The following is a 21,961-nucleotide window of genomic DNA, read 5'->3' as shown; positions in this document are numbered from 1 at the left end:
CAGTTTTCTTTTTTTGTTGTTGTTGTGTCTTTTTCTGGTTTTAGTATCAGGGTGATACAGGCCTCATAGCATGGGTTTGGGAATATTCCCTCCTTTTCCATTTTTTGGAATAGTTTAAACAGGATTGCTCTTAGTTCTTTTTCGAATGCTTGGTAGAATTCAGCACTGAAGCCATCAGGTCTTGAGCTTTTTTTTTTTTTTTTTTTTTGGATGGGATACTTTTTATTACTGGTTCTATCTCATTATTTTTTATTGGTTTATTCAGGTTTTGAATTTATTCCTGGTTCAATAATTTCAGTCTTTCTGATGGTTTGTATACGTGTCTGTTTGAATTCTCCTTTGAACTGGTTATAACATCTTACCAGTTCCTGCATAACCTCAGTTAATAAAATCTTTAACACATGAGAGCCATGGTTTTATCCTTCAAAAAATATATCCTTTAATACAAGGGAAAACTAACTTTAAGCTTAACTAAATTTAAGCTTGACAATTTATGTCATCACTGTCTTAGCAGGTCTGGTCTATTTCAGGTAATGGCTCAATCTTTTTGATTTCCCACTCTAACTCCCACCATACATTTCCAAAGCGGTATATTGATATCTAGGGCACAAAGTTTATGTGACTTGTGGTGGTGGAGGAGAGATCCAAGGATCACATGGTGCTGGTGTGGCCATTCTGGCACCACTCACAGGAGACTGTGGACCTGAGAATACACTATGTCTTCTAAATCTTGGTGCCCTTCAACATGGCACATGGAAACTTCTACTTGCAGTACATGGTCTGCGTAGGTCATGGGAAACCGGGAATGTTGCCTCAGGTGCAGCTATCTAGCCTCCACCAAGGTTGTGCTCTGGCTCCTTCTCCATGCTGACATGCCTGCATCACTGACATCCCAATCAATGTGATACATCCTATCAATAGAAAAAAGGACAAAAATCAGATGATCATTTCAATTGATGCTGAAAAAGCATTCAGACAAAAACACCCATATAGATATTTTTACCATTAGAGTGATAGCTTATAAGTCTGAACCTCGTGCCCAATCTCTCTTTCTTCTCCTTCCCATTATTCACCAAGACCAGATGGGCAGGTGTTCTACTTTTTCTTCCTGTCTGATGGACCCTTTGCCTACAGCATACACTGTGCCCTTCTGATGTGACATTCACTCTCTCCTTTTGGGCTATAATGGCGGAATAGCTATTGGAGAACATGACATTTGGAAAGGGGAAATGAAAAGCCTTTTGATGTTAAAGCTTCAAAACTTTATCACTATTATACAAGGTATCGAAAGTCTTGAAAGTATAAATCATCACAGAGAGCCAGAGCCAGTGGAAGAGAGAAATCATAGAAATCAGAAAATAGTGGAGAAGCCTGCTTAAACAAGGACAGCTAAGACAAAACCGCTTGTCAGTTTGAATAATGCGTTATCTTTATGACTACATATCTCTTGCATAAAAAGCAATCATTTTGAACCACCAACTACAAAATTTATTACCTATTTTTGGGATTTCACATTTCTAAAAACCCACATTGGCCCATAGTGATAAACCGCATTTTGAAAAATTTTAATTGCATGCTAGGTAATAAGTTTTGGAAATTTGTCAAAAATAAACATTAGCTCACTGTTTTATAAAACTTGATCTCTAGCTTCTCTTCATTATAAAACTCAAGGGACATTTTACTATTTTAGTCTTCCTTAACTTTTTCTATTGTGCTATAATACCAGAAAATGAAAGAGAGTGATTCTGATATTATATGGACTCTCAAAAGGCAAATAAATATTCTCAAATCATATGAATGTCCATAAAGTTTAGATTCTCACAGTTCTGGAGGCTGAGAAGTCCAAGATCAAGATGCAAGATAATTGTTGTTTGTTGTTTAAGCCACCCAGCCTACAGTATTCTGCTATAGCATTCCTAACTATCTAAGACAGCTGGGCTCTCAGCAAATTCTCATGAGACTGGCACGCACGGTGGTCAAATGCTCCTCCTCAGACAAGTTCATGTTGAATCCACAGAGAGTGCAGACATGAACAGGCGAGGTAAATCCTAGATCTGAACATGTGCCACCGACTCTTAGGACCCATACCATGTCAGGTTATGGACTGTGTGGCTCCTGATCATAGTTCAAAACATGAGTGCTTTGGGGTGATAGTCAACCCAGAAAAAGGTGAACATAGTGACAACTCTGTTATGCCCTGATTTGCGTATGAGGAGTGCGAAATCCAGTTTGAAAAGGGATTAAAAGTATTACCTTGACAATTTTTTCTATTATGATTTGGAGCCTTGTGGCCTAGTAGACAGTAGGTCAGTTCGTCATAGTGCCAGCTAGCATTTAGTGTTTCCCATGTGCCAGGGCCTTTACATACATCAGGCCATTTTATCCTTATAACAGCCCTCTGGCAGAAATACTGTTCAATCTTTCTTATAGATGAGACCCTTGAGGTACAATTACATTTACTTGTCCAAGGTCTAGCACTACCCCTGGTAGTGCCGACATTAGAATCTTAACAATTTGTGCTCTTAATCGCTGTTCCAAGTCCCTTCATTAAGTGAGGCCCACTCATATGATGCTCACTCTAGTGCTACGCTAGAGGTACTATCACAGCCCCATTTCACATACCAGGAAATGTGGGTAAAGTGAAAGACTGTAACAAGCCTCCTTGTGGGGTGGGGCTATTGCAGAGCCCAGGTTTGAATACAGGTATGCCAGTCTCCAGAACCTGCTTCCTTCTCAGCACAAGCCAGTACCTCTGCCCCTCATTCTGAGAAGTCCTTTAGGAACTTGGAGATGTCGGCCATCCTGATCACAAACCTACTCCCTTCCTCCTCTCTGCTTAGGAAACTAATAATGTGTTTGGGATCAGATGCTCTCCTTTGCCACTCCCTCCCGCCCTGGCTGTCTATACACAACCCTGAACTTTCTTATTTCTGTCTCTCCATCCTTCTGCTTAGCTCTTGGCTTAGTAAGTCTCATGTTTCAGGCACCTAGCAGGGCCTGGCACAGAGCGTGCACTGAGTACATGATCAGTGGGCGACCTCAGAAGAAGTGACAACAGATTATGTGCTGCTCTCCCAGATGGCTTTGAATCAACAGCAGTTTGAATGCAATAAACTAGAGGAGAGACTAAGGTGAGACTTCTAGGCGAAACTGTAGCAGCTGGGGGAGATCTGTGATCCTCCCCTACCTCAGAGAACAGCTCTCACCGTGGGACCTAGTGCTGGTATGCATGTGCAAACACAAGGGGTCTAATAGGTGCTTGAGATCCCCAGGGTGACTCTACTGAAGCAGCTCACCAGGCAGACCTGTTGGCTGCATTCTCCTGCCCTCTTACCCCCACCACACTCCAGTCCTACTTCTTTTGAAGAAAAAGCATAGGATTAGAGCCTACCCTATTCACCACTTATTAGCTGTATGTTTTTAAAAGTCACTTTGCCTCCCTAAACATTCATTTTGTCACCTGTAAAATAGGAATTATAATAATATATGGCCTAACTACCTCATAGAGTTTTGTAGATCAAAAAAGATTGTAAAAATGAAAGTCCTTTGTGAACCAAAGCACTCTGCTTGTCTAAGGTATTATCTTCATCTGCACACTTGGTCTTCCTGGGGTGATTTATGTTTATAGAACCCTTTGATATGTATCAGGAAATTCCTGGCAGTCCTGACACTCAGGTGTAGTTTACTTGTCTCTGGGTTTTAAGATTTGCTGGGAGATTCTCCTTATAAACTGTTCTGTCTCTCTGGGGCTTCCATTTCTTCAGCATCTTCAAAATGAATGTACAATGTGCCTTACAGCCAGTAAGTGAAAACCACATCCCTTTATCTTTGTTCTGAGAAGGAGATCAAATTACAGGCGCTGTGAGAGAGGAACATGTTAGTTCCTTTTCTTGCTGAGGCAAAGTCTTAGATCGCTAAATCATTCCCAGAGATACAGGATGGGGCTAACCAAGGGGTCATCCCAGTGGCTTAAGTACAAAGGCAAGTAACTCCTTGGTAGTTCAGTGATTCATGAGTAGAAACAGCAGTTCCTTTACAATGGCAAAGGGAGAAAGGGCATGGGAAGAAAGGGCCCAGGTATATCAGAGAGGGCTGGAAAAGTGGCAGGAAGCAAGAGAAAGGGCAAGGAGAACTTTGACAGAATGAGAAAGTAATTTTTGTGAGGCTCAGGGCTTTCTAGGCTGGGGCCCCAAGAGCTTTAAATTGTTGAGAAACAAGGTCAGCTGCTTGGGTTCTGCTCTTACAGCTCCTAATTCCCATTGGTAAGGATTGTCCTCTTAGTGATTTTTCTTTCTTCAGACTTCATGTTTTCAGTGATGTAAAAAATAATTATTTTGTTTGCAGTAGCCAATGAGGGTGAGGCAAGTGTTGGGGAGGAAAAACTTTTCCTCTTCCCTCCCAGGTTCAGTGACTGGAGGCTGCAAATTAAACTGACAAAAGACAGATTAACAGAAGAGGTTTATTTCACATACACAAAGGGGCTTCACAGGAAACAAGTGAAAACCTAAAGAAGAGGTTAGGTCTGGGGGCTTATATACCATTTTAACAAAGGGTGATAAATTCTGGAGAAGTGACTAGACAAAGAAAAAGGAGTTTGGGCTTCTAGGGGAAGTAAATTGTGGGAAAGTAAATATATGGGTGAAACTAATGGTAGATAAGGATAATTTCAGAAGGTTTGTTATTCAGACTCAAGTTGGTGTGTTTCCAGGGATGAGCTGTCTCTGGTGATTAAGAGTCATTCTCCTTTTCCTGGTATGGGAGAGGGAGACACTGTTACAAATGGAAATTTATGCCTTGCTTTTTTTGACCCCCTTTGTAAGCAAAGGTACCCTTGCTTCAATTCACGTGTCTGTATTTTCCAAGCTGTAAAGGGTGGCACAGGACATAGGATTCTGGGGTAGATTCATGCTGTGTCTTACTAGCTTTGGGTTCTGTATGTGGAAAGGTGGTGAGAAGGATGCTAACCTAGTCAGAAAATACAAGCCTCACCAGCTATCTGTTTGAAATGCTCTGTGATAAAGTGTCTTGAGCAATAGGCACCCTTCCCTAGCGTGCATGGAGGCATTGTATGAATATTGTATGGACAAGAGAGTGTGTTGCTCTGGGAGTTTCAGAGGAAGAATATCAACTTGTTAAAATAATAAAAACAAGAGAAAAATTTTCTATCACTGCTATTTTTCTTAGCAGATTAAAGTCATCCACATGATGGATTAGTCACATTTATGGAGCATTGTTTATGGAGGTACAGTTATCATCCCTATTTCACACATGTGGAAAATGAGGCACAAAGAGGTCAAACAATTTTTTAGAGGATGCACAGCCAGTAAGTGGTAAATCTAGAATTTGAACCCAGGGAATGTGGCTCCAATGCCCACAGTCTTAATTACCTCAGTTATCCAAGACTGTACCTTCATTTTAGTAAGAAAGTTATTAGTCCAGAGGAATTTCTAGTGGAATAAATTGAGGAAAAGTAGATAATTAGTTATGACTCATGCCTTCCTCTAAGTTGTTCAGCAAAGAGAATAAAATAAGGAGGTACCTCATAGCCAAATCTCTCACCCCTACACCCTCATGGTTAGCTCCAGACTTGGACTTGGTTTGCATGTACAGTGTTTCACAGGTATGGCCAGAGCATCTGGGTATATAGATGGTTTTTCCATTATACTGAGTTTACCTTTAATGATGGACATAATAATGTTACATTTGAATATGGAATTATTTACAATTTACAAAGTGCTTTCACATTTATTTTTTCATTTGAGCTTCATAACAACTTAGGTAAGGAAAGAATTATCATTCCATTCTATGAATAGAAAAATGAAATTCATAGAATTTCCAAAGAGAGACAGAGGTGGAGATTTTTCTCAACCTTGGTGTCCTGGCTCCTAATTCCATGTTCTTTACACTATGCTCTGTATGAATGTCTACATAAATATGTGCATGTGTATCCAACTATATCAATATTTTTTATTTTATTTTGATCAAAATTAATATTTTGAAATGCACTTTGCTGGACACAGTGTGGATTCCCATGTGAGTTTTGTTGTGTTTTCTGCGGTAAAATTGGTCCAATCTGTGGGGATTTATTGGTGACACAGGCTGTGGGAAGACTTGGCTTTCCTGCTACCAGGACTATCTGGAAAATGAATTTTTTCCACCCTTAATGTTCCTTTATTTTATGTGTTTATATGATCAGTTCCCAAAACTTTGAGACTCATTATTTTCCACCCCGGTGGAACCTTTGGGAAATTTCCCCATTAAGGAATTTCAAGTTAGTCACTACCCTTTGCTTTGACTTTGGAGATTTCTTAAACACCATATCAGCAGCACAAAAAGAAATTCCCACAGAGGAAGCCCATGGTTGGATAGCAAACAAACGCCTACAATGCCCAAGTACTTGAGTGACTAAGCCCATCGAGGTGTGTTTAAAATGTAATCTTTAAATAGGAACTTGAAATCCTTTGTAGACTTCCAAATCTCTGTGCTATTTCTGCACACCCCCTCCAATTTCCTACAGTCATTTTTATTAAGGAGCTAGAAGACTCAACGTTAGAAAGCATAAATTTTGTTAGGAATGGAAGAGCAAATTTTATAGCCTTCCCAGTTAGAATTGTCTTGGTCATTAACCAATCTTCTTTCTCATTCTGCTCAATTGTATGGAATACTCCTCCCTTTGTACTTTTCCCCTCACATCCATTGACACATTGCTGAAGAAACAAAAATTCCAGGGGCTATGTAGGCCTTTTGTAACTTCATTTCTTCATTTCCCCTCAAAGGCTTCATTGTGTTGGGTCTCATTCGTATTCTGGTGGAAAGCATCCAAAGAAACTTCCAAAGCACTCAGGAAATGCTGTTTTAGTGACTCAAAAGTTATACTAGTTTAGCTTTATTCAAGTGTTTCTAGTTTGAGGTGGTTTATACCACTGGTTTATCCAGTCATCACAAAAGAGCATGTTTCTTCTCTGACACATCACGCCTCTTTGTGACCCAAGATAAGTCAAATAAGCTATCTCCCTCCAATTTCCTAAGTTGCAAAAAACAGGGCCAGACATGTTGGACTGATTACCTGTTGAGGAAGGTGACTGAGTTCTTATTTATAACACATCCTAAAGACCAAAGCCATATATGTATAGCATAGTCGGCAATACCCTAAGTGCTTGCTGTGACCTACAGGATTACGACCATGAATTACTACAATTCATCCTTTACACTGTATTCAGTAGACTAGATCTCAAACAGGAAGGCAGCATAAAATATAGTCTGGGTCCAACATTTTGACCACACAGCAAATTGAAAGAGGACCAGAGAAAAAACTTTCAGGGGTGGATATGGTTTCGGTAGACACAAAATAACCAAAAGGGTGACATGCTGGAGAGGTGAAAGACATTCTTAGTGCCTTTGAGACTTGATGGATGGCCACTTTGCTGGACAGCCCCACATCATGCAACTTATGCAAATTCTGGGAGCTGAGCTCATCTCTCTGCCTGGGCATGCAGAAATCTTTTAGGACATAGGGGTGAGAAATTTTTGGAGGAAAAAAAGTACCAGTGGCCAGGAAAGGAATTACCTTAGGAATGGAATATGCTGATGGGAGGGGCAGATGCCTTGGGGCAAACGATTTTCCAGGACTTTCTTGCCCTGGTGTTCAACTGGGTAACAATGGGCAATCCCTGAACTCCTGAGTCACGTGCCTCATGAACTAGAGAGCATTGTCAAAATGCATCTCAGTAAATGTCCTTCTTCAAAAAGTAGCTTTAAAACCTAGGACACACTTAGCATGGTCAGGGAAAATAAATAAAACAAAGCATTCTGGAGCAGCCCTCTGACCCACTGCTAAGGGAACTAAAATCCACAAGCACCAGACATGGGAGTCCTTACGAGACAAACAGTAGTTGATTGGTGAGCTCTGCACATCCTGCAGAGGCTGTTGGTGTGCGCTGACAGGCCCTGCTGTGGGCTGTGGATGAACCAGGGTGCTGAGTGCCTGTTCATTGCTCATCCTAACTCTTGTCAGTAATGGGATAAGTATGTGTATGCAATTACATAAATTTGCTTTTTGCAAGGGTCCAATTTTCTCCTTATGTTTTAGGGTAAGAATGAGAAATATTCTACTGAGGGTTACACACACACACACACACACACACACACACACACACACACACAGAGAGAGAGAGTAAATGAAGGGAGAGATCAAGTGAAAAAATGTTACAGATTCATTGGTGTCCAAGAGATTTTGTGTGAAAAAGAATATTCGCAACCATTTGTCCATTGCTTCCAAGTCCAATTTATTAATTTTATAAATTTATATAAAATTTGAGTTTTAAAAACAAGCAACTCTCCTCCACATACTTCTTGTCCAAATGATAAATCAAGAACATAATTCCCTAAACTTTCACACATTGATCATAAATTTAAATTTATAGTAAATGAAATCACAAATCAAGCATATCAGAAGGGCAGATTATTTTGGATTATCTGAATGGGCCTTAACTCCATCACAAGTGTCTTTAGAAGATGGAGGGAGATAAGACAGACATGCAGAAGAGGGGGAGCCCAAGTGACCACAGAAGCAGAGATCGGAGGGATGAGGACACAAGCCAAGAAACACTGCAGCCACTAAAAAGGGATGAATTCTCTCCTGGAGCTTTTGGAGGCAGCACAACCATGATTTTGGACTACTCTGTCCTCCTCCAGAGCTATAAGAGGATACATTTCTGTTTTAAGCTACCAAGTTTGTAATTTGTTACAGCAGACACAGGAAACGAATACATTCTCTGACACCTTAAGTAGTAGGCAAAATAACGTAAAACGTTACTATGGTTAATGAAACTGTTTCAATACCTTCACTTCATTTCTGGTTTAAAAAGTATGATGGACTTGACTTTGCTTCTTAATCTTATTTTGTATTTTCCTAGGTTTTCAGTAAGTCTTGTTCTAGGATTTTAGTCATTGTACCATCCTGAGTATAAAAGATTTTTAGATCAAAATGTGAGGTTGTACATTGTGGGTTTGCTGGCCAGTGGACTTAGGTGGGCCCTGCCGTCTGGTTGCCCAGGCCAGGGTGATTCCGACCTGAGCCACTGTTCATAGGTTGTGGTCCTTCTGTGGTAATCTTCTCTGGTTTTGTCATGGCATTTTTAACTGCCTTTCCTATTAACTTCAGTTTTTTGAGACTAGGTGTTTTAAGTTCGCCTGGCCTATAACTATGCCATATTGACATAGTCTGTGGGCTAATTATATATGTCTTGTTGGAACTTCACTATAATTTGAAGGGAAATCTAGGCAATTCACTTTCTTAGCTGGGCAATTAGCTTTCTATTTCATATCTCAAAGTGCCCCTGCTGGAATGGCTTTGGAACTGGTTACGAGACATGTTCCCTTGCTCTCAACTGTTTCTACCTAATCATGGTGTAAGACCACCAGCAGGGAATGGCCCTACCTGTCATTTATACCACTCCAGGATTCCTGGAGAATGTGCTCACCCACACTTTTATTCTCAGGGCCCTGATTACACAGATTTTTTAAAAGTCTATAAGCACTCTTCTTATATGTCACTAAAGATTTCAACGTATTCTACTCTATGCATGTGCCATAGCAAGAGTGGGGACATTGAGTCTGTCACTAGAGGCCTTTCCTCCCACTCTGCATCCTTAGTGTGTTGGCTCTTGATTGTACCTATTGCTTCATGGATTAAAGATAACTGTTGCAGCTCCAGGCATCATGTAGGAGAAAGCAGGCTAAAAATGGGCAGCTGCCCCTGTATCTACCCTCCATCAGAAAAGCAAAAGCTTTCCCAAAATGCCCTCCTTCAACAAAGCAGACTTCCACGTACCTCCCATTGGCCGAAAATATATCACATGACCTCCTGGCTTCAAAGGAGACTGGGCAAAGGTGCTTAGGATTTCTAATCTATACCAGGGCAAGGCAGGCAAAGGAGAAGGGTTAGAAAAGGGTGATTGATTAGCCCGACTCCTGGGGCCTCACAACTTCTCTCTGCACATCTGCCTACACTTCTTTCTCTCTAAATCTTTCTTCTGCATCACCATTTATATGACCAAAGGTTTTCACCATAGCGCTAGAGAACCTCCCAGTCCAGAAGCTTGCTTCTCAAGTTGTGATCCATGGCCTTCCTTTAGATTCATCAAGGTACTAGTTAAAATACCAATTCTCGAGCTTAAAACCTGCTGTATCAGACACATCCTGAAGATCAAAGATCCTTCAGCTTCAGCCCTGAATATACAGGAGTGGAGCTTGGGAATCTCACATGAGTCTCAAGTATGGTAAACTTTGAGTGTTGGGAAACTAGAGCCCCTGTGTTCCAATTCCAAATTCCTGGGAAAGGGCCACTGATTGGCCTGCTTGGGTCTGGTGTGTAGCGTGTAGAACACCTTCAGCCCATTTAACTGAGGGTCTCGTTGAAAGGCAATGAGCTTTTTGGAAGAGCCAAATCCACTAGCTTTTCTGCCACAGTGCTTACGATCCCCCTCGGGTGATTTCTCACTTCACAGCTGCACCCCGAGGATCCCAGCTGTCTGTCTCCCCTAGTAGGTTTCTGCTGCTTCTGCAGCTCAGGCACTGCCTTTGAGCCAGGGCCCAGCCTCACCACTCCTTGCCAGTTCCTGGCTTCACTCACTTCACTCAGCTTTGCAAGGCTATGGGGCTTTTTGATGGTGCATCAGGATGTAGAACATGGAGCAAGTTTACAATTTATAGCCACATTGGGGTGTGAAAAAATGTAACAATTTTTATTTTTCTGTAATTGAACTCAACTCAGCTACATTTGTAGATTCCATTTTTTGCTGATAGCAAAAGCTTTTATTTTTCCTGCCTGCCCTCCATTCTCCTCCTTGAGGGTTAAAAACCCTCAGTTGCCTATCCTGAGTTGCCTGTGACATGAAGGGCCCTGCAAGGCTATGCCGTGGCCTGGCTGCCTCACCACCTCCTTCAGTCATGGCTAAGCCATGATCCAGGAGCCGTGTTGCTTCAATGGCATTCAAAATAAATGCTTTTCCATGAAACTGGCTGGTATGGACTGAATGCTTATGTCCCCCCAAAATTCATATGTTGAAACCCTACTCTGTAATGTGATGGTATTAGGAGGTGAGGCCATAAAGAAGTAATTAGGATTAGATGAGGTTCTGAGAGTGGAGCCCTCATAAATGGGATTAGTGTTCTTATAAGAATCCCAAGAGAGCTGCTACTTCTCTCTACCATGTGAGGAGACAATGAGAAGGTGCTGTTTAAAAGCCAGGAAGTGAGCCCTCACTAGACACTGAATCTGCTGGCGCCTTATTCTTGGACTTCCCAGCCTCTAGAACTGCAAGAAATAAATGTTTGTTGTCTAGGCCACCCAGTCCATGGTATTTTACTATAGCAGCTTGAACTAAAACACAGGCTTTCCTTATCTGCCTTGGAAAGTACTATTAAGGTTTGACCACAAGAGGGAACAGATTTTGCTACCAGCTGTCTTATTCTTATTAAGCACTCTATTTTATTCTCTCTGCATTTCCTCTTCTTGGTCACTGGGAAATCCTTCTTTCCTTTTTGGGTAGGAAGATATATATATATATATATATATATATATATCTCAACTGCCACTCTTCACCATTCTGCGGAGGTTAGTGGAAACTCAATGCTCAATCCACAAAACTTGGTTCCTGATCATTGAAGCTCAGCAAAGCTGGTAGCAAAATCTGTTCCCTCTTGTGGTCAAACCTTAGATGAACTGTGGTAAAGACACTCAGATATGTTTAGGAAAATCTTAATAGTACTTTCCAAGGCAGATTCCCGGGAGGAAAACCTGTGTCTTAGCTCAAGATCTTAGATTCCATGGAACCAGCTTAGTTCACTGAACAAAACTTGGTTCTTAGAAATAAAAAGGCTTTCAGCTTTCAGATTATAGTTTCTACTCTGCATGCAAGAAATCCAGTCACAACTTTAATGGACTGCTTTGTTTTAGGTTGACCTGCCCTCCCCTTAAAGAAGCTCATATACAAAAAAGTATCACTGGTGCTTGAAAAATCTGGAAAAAAGGAGGACAAAAGCCAGAACACATAGTTCAATATGAAACACTCTCCTCACGCCCTCACATACTCAATTATGTTGTCCTCCCTGTGTTTCACTGGGATAATCTTGTCTCTCCTAATAGACTAGAAGCTCCCTGATAGCAGGGGCCATGCATCTTGTATCTATCTCCCCTCGATCTTCTATAATAAGACAAGCGTCCTTTTTTAAATTCTGTTGGTGACTTCACTGTTTAAAATGGCCCTTGAGCATACTGCTGAAGTCCTGTCTAGTGTTCCTAAACTCTAGAAGGCTGTGATATGCCTAACGGAGAAAATACTTGTGTTAGAAAGCTTCATGCAGTCATGAGTTATAGCGTTATTGGCCATGAGTTCAATATTAATCAAAACCAATATATATTAAATAAGGTGTCTTTAGACCATATCACACATAAAACAAGGTTATATATGGATTGGTTACAGAAATGTTGTGACCTATATTTGCCCTAGGAGCAATTATTCAGTATTTGCTAAGGCAGTGTTCGTGGAGACTTTATATAACATCGCTACTGCAAATGAGAATTAGCTGTATGTTGTATGTGTTTGCAGAGCCATGTGAAAGTAAGTTGCAGTCATTGCAAAACTCACCCCTATGTCTTCATCTTGCTCTATTGCCACTGTAACTTCTCCATGACGTTTATCTAACTGATGGGCACAACATTATACACTAGGTAGAGAACTACATTTGGGTCTGGACACAATTGTGTATAAACCCAAGTTCCACCTCTGGGCAAGTAATAATCTCTTTGAGCCTCAGTTTTCTCATCTCTAAAGTAAAAACCTTGTAAATGTGTTGTGATGGTTAAAATGAGATATTGCATGTGCCTGGCATACAGCAGACATATAAGGAATAGTAAGTGTCACTGCAATTGGCACTTCACAAATAGTTGATTTCCCAAGATAGGCTTAACTGGGTATTAGAGTAGGGGCAGGCAAGCTCTAGCCACTGCCAATGCTCACTTCAGTGGGAGTTTTTGTATATAGCATCATGATGGGATTTATCACCTCATATCACATATCTGAGATCTTGGGAATGGGTTAGCCATAGCACCCTCCAAGAGCAGAATAGAGGAATTCAACCAAAATCAGTTTATCATGATCAATGCAGGCTAGTTTGGCTAGCATTAGGATATCAAGAAAAACACAACTCTGAAGGCACCTCTCTTCCTCTTTTCCTTCCAGAAAGAAGGATTTTAACTATGCCCATGAGAAGATATGAACCAGTGAAGCAGAATTTTATCTGGAATTAGTGACCTGTGTTTTATAAGAATTTTGTTGATAAGAATACCATGTTTCTGATAATGGAACTGAATCATTCATTACCTGCTTTTATCAGGTTTTGATAAATTTTGATAAATTATTAATTACAGAGAAATTATGGTTTTTACTGAGCCAACCCTTGTGTGTTGATAAAAGTAGCTTAAGAGTCATTTAAATAAATGTTTTCAAGAAGATCTAATTTCACAACAGTGAGATGTCAAAAACAGTAAATATCACCTTTTAAGAGGGTTAAGCTTTTCTTTATTTTTCAATTTGGTAAAACTGAATTGGGCGTTTTGCATAATGCAAGTTTGCATTACACTTTATGCAAATATTATCTGCCAGGTATGGTCCTGACCTCCAGATTGTATGTCCAACTGCCTACTTGGCATATCCACTTTGATGTCAGGCAATTTTAACACCATCGATCCCAAATCATCTCTCCCCTGCTCTTCCCTCTCTCAGCAAATGACATCACCTTTCTGATCAGCCTGTGGCTCAAGTCTGACATCTGGGAATTGGCTCTCATCTCTTTTCCTCATCCAATTCTTCAGGAAGTCCAATCTTATCCAATTCTTCAGGAAGTCCCATCTTCTCTACCTCCAAAATACATCCCCAATCCATCACATCTCATCTCCTCCACTGTTTGGAGGCTCGCCTGAGCAGCAATTGCCTTTCACCTAAACTGATCCCACAATCTCCGAACTGGTCCGCCTGCTTCCATGCCTTCTCCACCCATGAACGCTCCCCTTCATTCTTCACACAGCACACAAAATGTTCTTTTTAAAGATTACATTTGATCATATCTTTCCCCTGCTTAAAAGCCTCCCATCTCTCCCATTGTAATTTAAATCTAAGCTCTAGTAGTGCCCTCAAGGGTGTACTTGAACTGGTTCCACGCAAGGCGTTGGACCTAACATGTATCTTCCCCCATAGCTTAGAATACTCCTCTTCTGTCACTCTTCGTCTTCTTTTTGTCTCTGGAAATGAGGCTAAGTTTATTCTGGTCCTCTCACTTCCTTTTTCATCATTCAACATTTGGAGAAAATGTCACCTCCTCAGAGAGGCCTTCTGGGACTGCTTAGCTAGAGGAGCTATCCCTTGTCCCAAGACACCCTCCACCCTATTACTTTGGCATTTTTTTCACAGAAAATATCACTTTCAGATCCCTCTTCTCTCCCTCCCTCCCTATCTCCCTGGGTTGCTTCTTCTTTCCCTGCTTACTTTTTGGCTATCTGCCCCCATCACAGTATAAACCTCATTAAGACAAAGATTTTTTTTTCCATTCCCTACTCTACTCCTAATGCCTGGATCATTGTAGGTGCTCAACTAATAAATGCCATTTACTGAGTGCCTTTTGTGCTCCAGGCACTGTAGTAGGTTCATTAGAGACCTTTTGCTGTTTCTCACAACAGACTTTCAAAGATTTAGGTATTGATAAGCTGAAGCACAGAGAGGTTATGTGACACAGCTAGTTAATGGGAAGCTACACTGAATCCAGGAGGTCTGTCCCGATTTCTAAATCCATGCTTTTTTATTGTCATCTTTGTTACTCAACACTGCCTCACTTTACTTGATTTTCAGGCTACACACTGGTGACTAAATATTTTTATGTTTGTCTTTCGTATTTGATTTTTGCCAAATGATTGCCTTCATACAGCTATTGCTATCTAGGGTCTTTTCTGCTGAGGTTGATATTAACCAATTTTCTAAGCTTTGAGATTATTTTCCTGCATAGGTACAAGACACAGTTTTTGATTGAATACAATAAAATTGATGTTCATTCCTATTACTGAAATGGTTTTCACTACGATATTAGTAGACATAGATAATAGTACTTAGTAGCCTTAACTTCCTCAGTCAATTTCTTTCTGACTGGCTCTATGACAGTAATTGTATCAGCTGGTGATATTTGTTTCCCCCTTTCTCCACATAGTTTTTCATTTTCTATTTCAATTTATCTAGAATATCAATTTATAAACCTCAGATCCTTTTTGAAAGTGGGTGTGCGTGATGAGGGGAGTTGGAAGTATAAGCCATAAATGAATAATTGTATTGGGAACTGTTCTAGCCACGGAGTGATGTCATTGTGAACATCTTAGAGAGAGAGAATGAGTGGGGGAAGTGCTTGTGGTGAATCAGAAGAGAGTGAGCCTGAGGCTGATTGGATTGAGGGCAGGTATTCCTTCACGCACTAGCTGTATTTTTATGTTTGTACTTGGTGTGGGCCAAATCTGAACACTAGTGAGAATTACCTTGGAGCAGTGGAGACAGCGTAGACACCTGCCCTCAAACACCCACAACCCCCCCCCCCAGTGTCTTCTCAGCTTCCCCATCCCTGCCACAAGTGAGTGTGTGGATGACAACGAGGAGCTGGGTTCCCAGCTGTGCCATGGTGCTGGAATTAGCTGTTGTGGCTCTTGGGGGAGGGCAGTGACCAGAGAATACATGAGAGAGGGATGGTGGAATGAGACTGAGGCACACCAAGGGTTCCACAGTGCGCCTGCTCCAGCTCCCGTGCCCCACAGCAGACCCAGTCCCTCCTCCTTTCTTCTTCCTTCTTTATCCTCAGTTTCTTGGCACCAGCTCACACACTCCTTCTCCTGGCTGCCCTGAGAATCCTACGCCCTACCTCTGCCAGCCGCACCCCGCTCACCCATCAACCGTCAACCATCAACCTGTCAGTCCTGCCTGTTTCGGGTTCCCTGTGGCTCAGGGGCCCTGTCTCTTTCTGGCAGTGTGTGAAAGGGGATCAACTGGCCCATCTGCACCCTCCCACCAAAGCCCATTTTTCCCTTTAGGCCACACCACTCCTATCCCCTCCATTAGACTTGAAGAAAATAAAGAAGGAGTTTTTTTTTTTTATCATCAACAACATCCCTCCCCCGATCAAATACTCTAAGGATTGCTGATGCAACCCTTTAGTGCCTGCAGGCCAAACAAGTTAATTTCATGCATAAGAAACTTGCCTAGGATATCATGCAAAACAAAACAAAAGGGTGTGCAGTTCACTACCTCTGCTCTACAGTTTCAAAAAAATCTCTGTAACTTAAAATTTACCTATACTTGATTGGTTCTCATTCTACAGTAACAGAAAGCCTGCACCATTCAAAACTTCCAAACAATTAAATTATGCTCAAAGAAGTTTTTCTTTTTCCCTATAGGTAATTAGATCAGATAAAAACCTAACAAAAGTATTTTACTTTTGTTCATATCTATTAAAAGTAAGGGTCAATATGTATTAATCTGCTATGTGGAAAATTTTACATAAATAAATTTAGTTTCCAAGTAGTAATTTTAAATTTTACAATTTTTATTTAGTTCCAAAAGGAGAAAAATAAAGTTACTAAAAAAGACTAACCAAAAAAAGGCAAAAATTATCCGTGGTTAAGTTATTTTTAAGATTTCTAGACATATCAGGTGATAGGCTTTTAAAAAATAACTTTTATGAAAATGTTATGAAAGTAAGTACACTTTTATATTTCACACACTGTGGCTATTCTTATAACAGTACCATCAATATTGTGTGAATGAAAGCAATTTAGTTTTATATAAAACTAGGCTATATTTTTTCAGTACAATTTCCTTACTGCACAAAAATATAATTTCTCTCAGCAAATCCAAAGCACATTCTGGTATGTTAGCTTGTTTTTGGTCCTACCCTTATATTATGTGCATTTCCTTATAGTAAATTGTAAATATACCTTGAAAATATGATTTGTGATGATTGCATACTATTGGATCAAATGCTGTCCCGTGATTTTGTTGATGACATCCCATAAGGTTTTGGTTGTTTGTTATTTTTTTCCACATTAAAAAAAATTGAGTATTAAGATTTCTTGAGTTTGAAATTTATTTTCCCCTGGTCTCAAAGAGCAAGGATTGGGCCAGTTAAGACTGAGTTTAGTGCTAGTGTTGGATACCTGAGTCCTGTCATTTGCCGTGTGGAAGGCACAGGGAGTTTTAGGCTTTAGGTTTCCTGTCAGCCTTGGCCGCTGCTTCTTCCCTTCCTGGCCGGTAGCTGGACTGCCGACCACACTGGGCCAGGAAGGGTAAACAGCATCACGGGGCTCCCAGTAGCCACAAGCACGCTGGAAATGAGGTTCAACATGTCTCCTGGTCTGCTCTTCAGCTCGCAGCCTCCTTTTCCTATTGGATAACTGGCCTCTCACTTCCTTAAATCAGTCCCCATCTGATACTCTAGTTGTGATGACTTGGTTTCTTTTGGTTCCAGTTTTCATGCTTCTCTCTGGGAGCCGCACAGACAACCCAGACTTGTTTTAGTGCTAGAGTCCATGTTGGGCTTTCACATTCCAGCCCCAGAAACTGATCCTGATCCCGCAGCCAGGTCCTGCTCACTGCTGAAGAGCTCCCCGATGTCCACCGGTCATCTGCCTGCTGCACAGACCAAGAGGGTGGGTTCTTCACTGCCTCACCATTGCTATAGTCAAATCCTGTGTGCTAAACTCAATATTCTTGGGCTTTCCTCTTCAAATACTGTTCTTAATCTGAAAAATGACCTCTTCCAGTGCCTGCAACTGCATCTGTTCTCTAAGCCCTTGCCCCACACCAGTAGTGGTCACGACGGGCTCCTGGTATTTCTTTACTCTGTTGGCACAAGACCCCACCGCTCTAGGCCTCAGCTTCTGGGTCTTTAATGTGGAGATAATAATAGTCCTTGCTTCATGGAGTTGTGAAGATGCAATGAATTAACTGTGTAAAGAGCTTAGATCATTGTCTGGCACAGAAGTGTTAAATACAGTTTAGCTTTATTTAGTATTAGGAAATTTCCCCGCAAGCACTATTATCACTGGGGAATTCAAGCTAATTTGGCCTTGGAGTTTCACTGTAGGGATAGGCAAAGACAGGCAGGGAAGAGTGCATTTGGATTGCTGTCTCTTACCAGGGTATGTTAATTTGCTTCACCATAGTTAACCATTTTACTAGCTATACGTATCCTCTAACATCATGTTGTAAACCTCAAATATACAGAACAAAATTTATTTTTTAAAAAAGTCCTTCCTGTCCAATTCAGAGCCAGTGATGGACTGTCTTTTCCTTTCATGTAATGTGAAGCAAGGAAATGGAAAGGAAAATTTCCCTCTGAATTGTACACAATGGGGCTCTAATGAGTATTCATTAAAGGGGACACTTCATGTGTACAAAGGGCTTGCTTTAAGCTATCTCCCTCAGTCTCACATCAGCCTTAATGTGGGGTAGAAGGAAGCTGAGAAAAGTATATAGAAATTCAGTATATTATGTAACTTTCAAGAGGCGGGCCACAGCAAAAGTAATGCTGAGAATCCTTTGGAGGTGGGCCTTGAAATTGTGATCAATGTTCCAAATTTATTGGTGGTAAAAACAATTTATTTTTGTAATGTCTATTAGTGATAATGCTGAATCAAGCTCATTAGATGATGGCTAATTGGTAGAGTAGGTTAGTTAATTGACTGTAAGAGGTAAGGGTCATAGTTGAATATTAAAATGGTACATTTGAACATTTTAAAGGCAGTTTGGAATGTGCAAAAACCGTGCTTTTTAACTCTATAAGAGGACAAAATCAGGGTGGTATACAGTTATCCTTACAGTGACTCTATGTTGAAGGTCAACAAAAAAAAAATGTTGTAGGAACAGTTTTAACAGGCACACAGAGACAGTTATGCAGTGTTGATGGTTGCGTGGCAATCATTTCTGATTTGTTTAGTTTTGTTTAGAGCATATTAATCCTTTTGAATTTGTGTCTAAGATTCTTGTGCTAAATTTAACAACAACAAAAAGGTTGCCTGTGCAATATCCTGAAAATGGGCAGGAAGGAGAGACCTTCCAAGTGCGTACTAAGCACAATTAGAAGCCACACAATGCAGGTGACAAGAGTTGGAAATGACAAAGAAGCCAGTCAAGTGGAAGAACTCCTGCTTAATTCTAATCTGCCCATTGTGCCAGATCTGAGGCATCACCAGAAATAGCAGCAGGTCCTGGAAGCCATAGTCACAATCTGAATATGTCATAGGAATGGAAGGAAACAGGGATGAGGCGGCCGGTTATGCCTCATTTCATTCAGCCACCCTTACATCCACAGGAAGTAACAGCCAGGACTGTCATGTTTTAGGACAAAGGACAATGATGTAAAAAGAGTCTGAAATGTAAAGATCTCAAAAAATCATCCCTAAGTCATGGAAACGGCCTTTATGACACCTCATTTGATTTATTTTTTGAAACTTAACATCTCATAGTGTAATTTCCTTGGCTGTATATTTCCTTTTGTTTCCTGAAAATGAGAAACAGTATTTTTCCCTCCAATCGGGATCCAAAAATCAGCTTGATGAGATTAGAATTCTTTCCTCAAGGGACACAGCAGTGGTTATTTTAGGACCTCTTTTTGATGTGGCTCAATGACAAAATTTTGGACTAGTTCTAAATCCAATTTAAATACAGAAAAGGGGAAGGTCTTTGAACCAAGATATTTTTGTTTGGTTTTCTTTTTTCCTTTTTTATATAAACAAAACACATTGAGGCAGGCTAAACAATGGACTTCAATGTCCCTTTGAGATCATATTTATTCTGATAATATAAAAGCTGCCTGGCTCACATGTTGATGTTTGCACATGAAATAAAATTAAGTTGTTGATACACTTTAGCTATTCGGTTTTTTTTTTTTTTTTAGAGACAGGTCTTGCTCTGTCACCCAGGCTGGAGTTCAGTGGCATGATCACAGCTCACTGCAGACTCCTGAGCTCAAAAGATCCTCCCACCTCAGCCTCTGAAGTAGCTGGGACTATAGGCGCTACACCTGGCTAATTTTTTAATTTTTTGTAGAGAAAGGGCTCACTATGTTGCCCAAGCTGGTCTCGAACTCTCCACCTCCAGGGATCCTTCTACCTCCTCCTGACAAAGTGCTGGAATTACAGACGTGAGCTATTCTTACCCATAATTGCAATAACCACTTTTTAAAAACTTACATTTTCTCTTATGTTTTGGAACATTTTTTACAAAACACCAAGTAAGCTGATAGTAAGCTGAAGGTTTGGAGACTTTCCTTATAAGTAGCATTGAGTTTTAAAGAGTTGTTTTTATTCTATTATGTATCTTTTAAGAATTTTCAATGTACTGTTAAAATATTTACCTTTTATAGATACAATATCCAAGGCAGTAGCATCCAATATATTTTTGATACCTGAATCCTTGCAGAGTAATTTTCTCAATTATTTTCCTTTGGCTCTCCTGAGAACTTAATATGGGTAGCCCTTGCTTTGTGTAAGTTAACTGAAACTCATTTGTATCAGAACCGTGCAAAGCCAGGGTTGCTGTACGCTTTTTTGTTTGTTTGTATTAACTCATCAAGATTCAAACACCACTTTTAGCAGACTGGAATACCTTTCTCTTTTGATAGCATTGGCATTTTTCTCTAAAATTGTTGAGAAGTTATTCAGATTGTCTTTATCAGACTTTGGCTCTGTTAATACCAGCCTTGGTCTATTCCAAGTGCAGGACAAACACAAAGGCATACTGTACAGTTCATTATTCCACTAAGTGGTTCAGTTAGAATTCTAGCCCTGGGTCAAGTTCTTCCCAGAGTTCATGAAGAGTTGGGAGAGTCTCCTAAGTGACCCTTTGTGTTCCACACTTTCTCTTGGGTTCCCAGGCTACTGGTGTACGAGCCAGCTATTTCCAAGGAGCCTGGGGAGCCTGTGCCACTGCTCACAGACACTCCTTACCAACCATTGGTCGGCCTGTTCTAGCCTTGCTGCCCATGGATGCTGTTGCTGTCCATGTGTCACTCCCGAGTTCCTGCCTCCCTGTCCCCTGGCAGTCTATTCATCCATGTTGAGAAAAACAGACAACACTGTTAGTATGTACCTCAAAGAGTTGTTGTGAGCATGGAATTAAATGTCTATCATGTACTTTACATTTTTGGGAGCATGGTAAATATTCAGTAAATATTAGCAATTATTATTGGTATTTTGCATGCCCACAGAAAATAATTTATGGGGCTTGTAGCCATACCCTTATGAGGCATTAATTTTTACTTTTCAAGAGCAATTTGAAGCTTTCGTTCTAATTTGATCTGGTCTACTATATTAATTCCCTACTGCTGCTATAAAAATTACCATAAACTTGTAGCTTAAAACAGCCCAAATTTATTATCTTACAGTTCTAGAGGTCAGAAGTCCTAAAATCAAGGTGTCAGCAGGGCTACTTTTCTTTTGGATGCTTAGAGGGACAATCCACTTCCTTGCCTTTTCCAGCTTCTAGAAGCTATGGTCCCTTCCTCCATCTTCAAAGCCAGCAGCATAGCATATTCAAATCTCTCTCTCTCTCTTTGGCCTCTGTTTCCATCGTCACATTTCCTTGTGGGGCTTTGACACTCTTGCCTCCCTCTTCTAAGGAAACTTGTAAAGATATTGGGCTATTGGTCCCCCAGATTATTCAGGATAATCTCCCTATCTCTCCATCTCAAGATCACAGGTTTTAGGGATTAGGATGTGGACATGATTGGGGGTCCATTATTCTGTCCAGTGTGGCTGCTTTTAAGATTTTATTTTATTTTTTTTCATCTTCAGTAAAAACAAAAGCCTGGGTAACATTGGTGTTTTGAACTTAGGTGACTCAGAATCATCAAAGCTATTTATTTCCAAGAT

General features: G+C 40.6%; 1 long non-coding RNA gene across 2 annotated transcripts in view; it reads right to left on the bottom strand.

The window, feature by feature from the left end:
• Positions 1 to 501: 501 nt before the first annotated feature.
• Positions 502 to 21,961, bottom strand: part of LOC123633307 — a 53,469-nt gene continuing 32,009 nt past the window's right edge. For both annotated transcript variants that reach the window (XR_006733570.1, XR_006733571.1), the window contains exon 3: positions 502 to 911. This is a non-coding gene — a long non-coding RNA (uncharacterized LOC123633307). The remainder of the gene's footprint in view (positions 912 to 21,961) is intronic.

This window comes from Lemur catta, chromosome 2 (genome assembly GCF_020740605.2).
Source record: "Lemur catta isolate mLemCat1 chromosome 2, mLemCat1.pri, whole genome shotgun sequence".
NCBI lineage: Eukaryota > Metazoa > Chordata > Mammalia > Primates > Lemuridae > Lemur > Lemur catta.
This window is presented reverse-complemented; position numbering and strand designations above follow the sequence as displayed.